Source organism: Lithobates pipiens, unplaced genomic scaffold, assembly GCF_037356315.1.
Source record: "Lithobates pipiens isolate NorthernLeopardFrog02 unplaced genomic scaffold, aLitPip1_a1.2 Scaffold_18, whole genome shotgun sequence".
In the NCBI taxonomy this organism is placed as follows: domain Eukaryota; kingdom Metazoa; phylum Chordata; class Amphibia; order Anura; family Ranidae; genus Lithobates; species Lithobates pipiens.
This window is the reverse complement of record NW_027507758.1, coordinates 525,551,718-525,560,954: the sequence shown is the minus strand read 5'-3', so window position 1 is coordinate 525,560,954 and position 9,237 is coordinate 525,551,718.

The following is a 9,237-nucleotide window of genomic DNA, read 5'->3' as shown; positions in this document are numbered from 1 at the left end:
GTACAAGTCTATGGGAGAAATCTAAAGTGCTAATTTTAAAGGTTAATATGCAAGTTACTGTCCTAAATAGTGTTTGGGGACCTGGGTCCTGCCCCAGGGGACATGAATCAATGCAAAAAAAAGTTTCAAAAACGGACGTTTTTTCAAGAGCAGTGATTTTAATAATGATTAAAGTGAAACAATAAAAGTGTAATATTCCTTTAAATTTCGTACCTGGGGGGTGTCTATAGTATGCCTGTGAAGGGGAGGATGTTTCCCGTGCTTAGAACTGTCCCTGCACAAAGTGTCATTTCGCAAGGAAAAAAAGTATTTTAAAATCACTTTCAATTGTCGGCTCCCGTAATACAGAGAACACTCAATGAGTGTTCTCTGTATTACGGAGCGGACAATTCATTCATTGGTAAAAAAAAAAGCAAAAAAAAAAGCATGGGGTTCCCCTAAATTCAATTACCAGGCCCTTCAGGTCAGCACTGGCTTGCAGTGCACAGGTTAATATAGGGTTCCCTGATAGGGCCTGGGGTAGAGCCATGCTTAGAGGAGAGGTTATAAAAACCACCAGGTGGAAGTGTCTGGCCTCTTAGTCAGAACGCATCAGGGTAAGCAAACAGAGAAAGATCACTGCATAACCATAAGTGTATTAAGGCAAGGTAAATTAAGCATATACCGTAAATGGGCAGAGATCGCATTATAATATGTAAGTATGTTGTCACAGAAGGTTCAGGTCCTCACAATCAGCAGTCACACAGAGCATCAAACTACACACCAGTCTCCACACTGACCCCGCCCCCTCTGATGTAACACAGGTTTCCGTTACATCAGAGGGGGGCGGGGTCACCCATACGTCACTGGGGAACCCCTGGCTTCCCTCACCAGCGTCAGAGGGGGCGGGTCAGGTGACGGATGGCCCCGTCCTCCTATATAAGAAACGTCAGCGCTGGGATCCCCGCAGTGTCTCCACAGTGGAGACAGAAGACGGATGCATGGATGGACAGCGCTGGACTGAAAATCAGCCGTCGCTGGATCAGATCAGCCATCGCTGGACCCCGGAGAGATGATCATCCGTCACTGGATAGCAAGAGTGGATTACCACCGCTGGAGTCTTTTTTTTTTTTTTTTAATAAAGGTATTTTTCAAAAGTGTGTTTGTCTTATTTAACCATTTTTTACACTTTTTTTGTGAAATGGTAGGGGTACTTTTGTACCCCCTTACCATTTCAAACAGGGGGGTGTGGGATCTGGGGGTCCCCTTGTTAAAGGGGGCTTCCAGATTCTGATAAGCCCACCCGCCCGCAGACCCCCACAACCACCGGCCAGGCTTGTGGGGATGAAGCCCTTGTCCCCATTAACATGGGGACATGGTGCTTTGAGGGGTCACAGACCCCCAAAACATCCTCCCAATATTGAGGGCATGTGGCCTGGTATGGTTTAGGAGGGGGGGCGCTCTCTTGTCCCCCCTCTTTTCCTGTGGCCTGCCAGGTTGCGTGCTCGGATAAAGAGTCTGGTATGGATTTTTAGGGGGACCCCAACGTAATTTTTTTTTTTAATTTGACCCTGGGTTCCCCTTAATATCCATACCAGACCTGAAGGGCCTGGTAATTGAATTCAGGGGAACCCCACGCTTTTTTTTTTTTATCAATGAATGAATTGTCTGCTCCGTAATACAGAGAACACTCATTGAGTGTTCTCTGTATTACGGGAGCCGACAATTGAAAGTGATTTTAAAAGACTTTTTTTCCTTGCGAAATTACACTTTGTGCAGGGACAGTTCTAAGCACAGGAAACATGCGCCCCTTCACAGGCATACTATAGACACCCCCCAGGTACGAAATTTAAAGGAACATTACACTTTTATTGTTTCACTTTAATCATTATTAAAATCACTGCTCCTGAAAAAACATCAATTTTTAAAACTTGTTTTTGCATTGATCCATGTCCCCTGGGGCAGGACCCAGGTCCCCAAACACTTTTTAGGACAGTAATTTGCATATTAGCCTTTAAAATTAGCACTTTAGATTGTGAACGTTTGAGTCCCATAGACTTTAATAGGATTCTAAAGTTCACACGAAGTTTAAGTCTGTTCGCAGGTTCTGGTGCAAACCGAACAGGGGGGTGTTCGGCTCATCCTTAGTCATGACATGCCCTGAATGTCCAAAGTGACACAGAGCCTCTTAAACATACTCCAGGTGAGACATTCACTTGTTATATATTGTAAAACAAGGCATAACCCAGATGAGTTATGTGAATATGTGCAAGACCTTGTGAAACTAAAGGGGATGCAGAGTTTTACAGATACCCCAGGAGCTATATGGCCAGTACTGGGGCATTAGCTAGGTGCCAATAATGGGACATGGGAAAATATTCAGATAGAGATTTCCTCAATATAGTCTGTATAATAGAGATTATAGAGAAAGGTAGTCAGAAAGAAATACCAGTATTAATAACATATTGGGTATAATGCCTAGTAGAAAATAAAAAAGTACTTGTCTAGTATAGTTTTATAATTAACACACACACTTATTACTATTATTAAGTAAGAAGCATTCCACCCATGTATAAGGTATAGTGATAATAAACGAAAAAAGGGGAAAAAAACATAGCATGGAGTTATTAGAACTTGAGGTCCAATACAAATAGAATAAATATAAATAAGATGAGAACCAATAATATATATGGGGCATTAAACAAAAAAATATGAAAAAAATCTGTTGGAATGAGGAACGACAAACCATTAATAATTAGTTGGATATGTGCAACTAATGTTTTACAATTTTTTAGTGTTTTTAACGAAATTGTTATATCCAATAGGAATAAAAGTATGTATGACATGTTTAATATGAATAACAACCACATAAGTTTCTCCACATCGTCCACGCAGTGCCAATGTATGGTGTACTGCGGTAGGGATGGCAATACACTTGTGCGGACCGCTGTCTGATTTTCAACATCCGGGGACACCACATCTGCAATCCGGAATGAGAAAACCCGAAGGACATAGGTTGCAGACAGCGATCCGGGCAGGTGACACCGCTCTGCCTCCATTGATCCCAGTATAAATAACGACAGCGTAAACTGCGTGGCCACGCCCTCTGAAGACGTAATCACAAAACGCGCCAGTGTGTGGCCACGCGAGTAGTGAGGATGGACAGAAGCAGACGAACACCCGGGACTCTACTGACAGGCAGTGACATGAGAGGATATCAGCCGATACCCAAGATGGCGGCAGCAGCACCCGACAAGATGATCTAGAGATCGGCTTCGGGTGCCGACATCGCGGGCACGCTGGACAGGTAAGTGTCACTATTTTAAAAGTCAGCAGCTGCAGTATTTGTAGCTGCTGGCTTTTAAAAAAAAAAAACGCTGAGTCCCGGCGGACTCCCGCTTTAATCTCAGTGATTGCCAACAACCAGTATGCAAAACAGTGGAAAATTCGCGCATGCGCAGTAGGGAACCGGGAAATGAATCGCGCTGCGCAATAAGGATGGTCCCCGCTGCCTCTGGGATCTGTGTGTTTCCCAGCAGGCAGCGGGGCACTTGCGGAAAGGGGCGGGCACTTGCGGAAAGGGGCGTAATCTACGCCCCTTTCCGCAGAGAGCTATCCCGGAAGTGGGTGCAGAATACCTGTACTGTACAGGTATCTGCACCCCCCTCCCCCCTAAAGGTGCCAATTGTGGCGCCGGAGGGGGGGAGGGTTCCGATGAGCGGAGGTCCACTTTAGGGTGGACCTCCGCTTTAAGAGTGGTGTAACAAACAGATATGGACTGCATTGTGAGAACAATAGGAAATTGGTAGTATTCCGAATATGCAGTAAAGCGCTGTTAGTGCTTGATTTATTAGATCAGTCACATTGTGTTACATAGTTATTTTGATTTATAACAGCTGCTAAAGATAAAAAGAGAGTGAAGTTTTCTCCTAAAATTCAGTCATAATAGTTTACTGCTATACATGAGCGCTGAGGTCAGGTGTATGTACACAGAGTATATATTTCTGATATTTTTTGAAAGTAGTATTCCTATGTTTCCAACACCATTCCAAAAAAATTATATATACATGTATAAGAGAACAGAGTGTCTACATATCAATTATGTCCAAACAAGTACAAGAAAAAAGGGTTGTATTAAAAGTGCAAAAAGTGCACAAAAAGTGCAGAAAAAGGGGAAACCAGGGCCAAAAAGTTATTATATATATGATAAGTCCAGAGAAAATAAATAAAAGTGACTTTTAGTGCTTGAACAGAAATTCCAGAGACTTGCGGGCTCCCCCTCAGGGGTCCCCACTCACTGGATCCTCGTACCCCTACAGGGGTTAAGTGCATGTAATCCCTCTATCCAGCTAGATCCTTCCCCTTCTCTCTCCACTCCGTGTACTCCAAGGGGTCTTTGCAGTTGGGGGGGTCCCCAATGCCGCGTGCACACGATCGAATTGTCCGGCAGACCACAGTACGCCAGACAATTCCATCGTGTGTGGGCTCCAGCGGACTTTTTCATCATAAAGTCCGGCGGACTTAGAAAGTAGTTTTGACTCAAAATTTGTCCGCCGGACTTGGCTTTCAGCGGAAAATCCATTTGTCAGTGTGCTAGTTCGGCGGACTAAGAATGACACATGCTCTGAAGCAAGTACGAGAAGGAAGCTATTGACTACTGGCTATTGAACTTCCTTTTGGTAGTCCTGTCGTACGTGCTGTACGTCATCGCGTTAGAAATTGCCGGACTTTCAGAGCATCCGTGTGTGGCCAAGTCCGTTCGTTATAAAGTCTGGCGGATTGTTTGCCAGATTGTTTGCCGGACCAATTCCGCCGGACAATACGATCGTGTGTACGCGGCATTAAAGTTATATACTTGTATGTATATATAACAGTATGCTCTGATGTATCCTCAGAAAAAACAAAAAGCAGCTCCCATAGTGTAGTGGTTTTTCAACTTCCAAAATTCATTTATTTAAAAATCCATAAAAAACATAATCAGAAAAAATACAAAACCCTCTATCAGGTATCAGTAATGTCCGTACAGTGCAGTTAGTCACCAACGTAATTCCACCCACTGGTGGCCTATATATTTAGAGTAAAAAACCACCTTACTGGATCATGGTAAAAAAAGTGTCTATCCAGGTCAACTATTGCAATATTGTAACATAACATAATCGTTTTCAGGTAAGTTTCACATAATGTGCTAGTATGCTATGCATACTAGCACATTATGCCTTTACTTTCCAGGGCAGCAAAAATGTTAAAAAAGAGGCAGCGTTTACTTCCTCTTTAACTAACAGGTAATATTTTAGGGATTCTCATTTGGTGGGACAGTCTTGCAACCAATACATTATGTTTACCATTTTAGTAGTGCAGGGTTTTATTTAATACCATGCTGAGGACAGCAATATGGGTCTAGGTCTAAGAACTACTATAAAAGCTTGTGTTTGGTTACATTGTGTTAGAGAATCTGTCTTTAGTTTTATCCATTTCAAGGGGTGCATTGTAAAGCCATATAAACACACCTACTAACAATTACGGCTTTCTTCTATTGTTTCTCCAGTATTCATACCAGCAAAAAAAAAAAAACACAGCAAACCGAGCAGGCCATAAAAGCGATCTGAGCTGTGCATGCGCAACTCAGATCACATTACCGGCTGGCAGGCAGGGGGGGGGGGACATTTTTGACAGAGTAGACCTCTAGGGTCTGTAAAAAAATAAAAAAAATAAAAAAAATGGCCTGACAGCTGATTTTCTCATTTTAAGTTTACTACCACTTTAAGTGAGAAGATAAACGCTTTGGTCAGGATCATGTAATACATGACAGCATATATCATGCAAGGGTGACAACAAACATAGTGTACAGTGTGTAGCTATGTCAGGTGTAGTAGAAGAAAAAAATGGGAGAAAAAAAAATGCCTGGAGTTGGTAATCAGTGGGAAGAAAAAAATGTCTGGTGTTAGTGTCCATTGAAGGAAGAATGCCCAGATGTTGGTGATAAGTGAAAGCAAAACAAAGCAAAAAAGATGCATTTGTGTAGTGGGGGTGTCACATCACATTTGGCTACCCATCACATTTTGCTACCCGCTGGAGTGCGCATGTGCGACGCCACCATATGCGTTCCAACACAGGGCCTCTCGCCACGCTTCGGGCACGGCCTCGCTTCGCTCGGCATAATTATAATCTAACTCTATGTCCACTTGGATGGTGGGGCTTGAACCTGGACTCAGGGGTGTGGGCACAAAATTCTGAGCAAGCGCAGATCGACACAGTGTTGGAATGCATATGGTGGCGCAGTCCAGCGGGTAGCCAAATGTGATGAGTCGCCATATGTGACAAAACATGGGCATTGGTGCTTGGGAGGGGGTTAGGGGACAACATTGTTGCTCAGGAAGGCAGCAGGTATTGGTGCTCAGCAGGGAGTGCAGGAGATATTACCCAGCATGGGGTAAGGGGGGACATTAGTGCCCAGTGGGGGCTGAAGGTACTAGCAGGGGGTGGGGGAGTACAGCAACAGCCAGCAGGAGGGTTGGGGGGAGGGGGGCAGTAGTATCCAGTGGGGGTGAAATGGAGCAATTTAGCCGAGTGGGGGGTGGGGAAAAATAATAGTGCCCAGTGGGGGTGTGTCAGTAGAAAACACTCACCTTGGTTTGTAGTCTCTGTCCTGCCCTTCTGCTCTCTCTTTCCTTCTCCCAGTACTTTATGGACTCTTGCCATGTAGATCACCCCACCACAGACAGTCAACTGGAGCAATCAGCCTTAGGACACAGCTCAGGTCCACGGGATGCTGGGATTCTTTTAAAATTGGAGGACAGTCCCTCAGAATCAGGGGATATGGTTTTACACTTATACATTATTTATCATACCTGCATTTAGCATGAAAAGTGTATCTGATTCTAACACCATTTTAAGTTTGATATATTTTAATATACATTCTCTTAAAAACACATTGTAAGCACACACTCTTTTAGTTTTCTTTACTGCAAGACTAAATAATGTTTTATCAAGTACATCTTGACCTTTAGCAGCTATAGGATTAGTCTTGCTCAATCCTTAGGCATTAGCCAGAGGATGTTTTGGATGTGTAAAGGATCAATGAATATTGCTTTCAGGCTAACCAATTAACCACTTAAGCCCCGGACCAATTTGTAGCCAAAGGACCAGGCCCCTTTTTGCGATTCGGCACTGCGTCGCTTTAACTCACAATTGCGCGGTCGTGCGATGTGGCTCCCAAACAAAATTGGCGTCCTTTTTTTCCCACAAATAGAGCTTTCTTTTGGTGGTATTTGATCACCTCTGCGGTTTTTATTTTTTGCGCTATAAACAAAAATAGAGCGACAATTTTGAAAAAAAATGCAATATTTTTTACTTTTTGCTATAATAAATATCCCCAAAACATATATAAAAAAAACATTTTTTTTCCTCAGTTTAGGCCAATACATATTCTTCTACATATTTCTGGTGAAAAAAATCGCAATTAGCGATTATTGATTGGTTTGCGCAAAAGTTATAGCATTTACAAAATAGACAATAGTTTTATAGCATTTTTATTAATTTTTTTTTTACTAGTAATGGTGGCGATCAGCAATTTTTATTGTGACTGCGACATTATGGTGGACACATCGGAGACATTTTTTACACATTTTTGGGACCATTGTCATTTATACAACAATCAGTGCTATTTAAAGAGGAAGTAAACCCTGATGAGTTTACTTCCTCTTTTTTTCCCTGCAAAGGTAAAGCATAATGGACTACTATGCATCGCATAGTAGCCCATTATGTGTCACTTACCTGACACAGGAGCCAGCGAAATCGCGCTGTCCCCTGTAGTCCGCCGCATCCATCTTGCTGGTGGCGTCTCGCAGCTCCGCCGCTGTCATTCAGCGAAGCCGCGATGACGTCACTCCCGCGCTTGCACACGGGAGTCGACAAATGTGGCAGCTCCATTTTTGGAACTGCCGCGTTCAGTGCGCCTGCGCGCCGCTGTCTACGGCGCATGCGCCGTAGACAGCGGTGCCCGTTTTCGGGCAAATATCTCCTAAACCATATAGGTTTAGGAGATATTGCTTGGACCTACAGGTAAGCCTTAATCTAGGCTTACCTGTAGGTCAAAGTGGTTTGTAAGGGTTTACAACCACTTTAAATGCACTGATTCCTATGTAAATGACACTGTCAGTGAAGGAGTTAATCACTAGGGGGCAGTGTAGGGGTTATGTATGACATGATGTTTTTTTTATTGTAGGGGGCGTGGCCTGGCTTGTGACGTCACTGATCGTACTTCCCTATAAAAGGGAAGAGACGATCAGTGACAGCCACACAGGGAAGCACGGGGAGAGGTTTGTTTACACAAACCTCTCTTCGTTCTTCAGCTCTGTGACCCAATCGCGGGACACCAGCGGCGATCGGGTCTGCTGGTCCCGTGGCCACGGTCACGGAGCACAGGACCACGGCTGGGCACTTAAAGAATCACGTGCCATTCTGCCGACGTATATCGGCGTGAGGCGGTCCTTAAGTGGTTAAAGAACTTTGTAGGAAGCATAGTACTTTGTAAGTTGGGCAATCTGAGCTGCCTGATATCGTGTTATATGTGGAATAGAATTTGAGGTTCATGGTTCCACCAAATGAAGCAGTTAAAATGGGATTTTAAGATTCTTAAAGTGGTTCTAAAGTCTCAAGCTTCATTCTATGCATTAAGGTAAAAAAACAAGGTTCATTCTATGCATAAGGTAAAAAAAACCTTTTGCAACTAGTTCCCCCCCAGACCCCCCTAATACTTACCTGTGCCCAATCTTGATCCAACGATATGCACAAGAGCAGCGGCTCTCCTGAATCTCTCTCTCCTCATTGCCTTAGATACAGCAGCGGGAGCCATATCTCTAAACTAGGAAAGTTGATCTATTCTACTATTGATTTGTCTATTTAATTTAAAGGACTCCAGATTGACATTATATTTATACACACACACACACACACACACACACACACACACACACACACACACACACACACACACACACACACACACACACACACACACACACACACACACACACACACACACACACACACACACACACACACACACACACACACACACACACACACACACACACTATCTCACAAAAGTGAAGACTCCTTGTTCTTCTTAATGACATTGCCTGTATGTTTGGGGTCATTGTCCTGCTGCAGAATTTTGGGCCAATCACACACCTCCCTGATGGTTACATAGTAGGTGAGGTTGAAAAAAGACACAGTCAACCTACAGTATCTCACAAA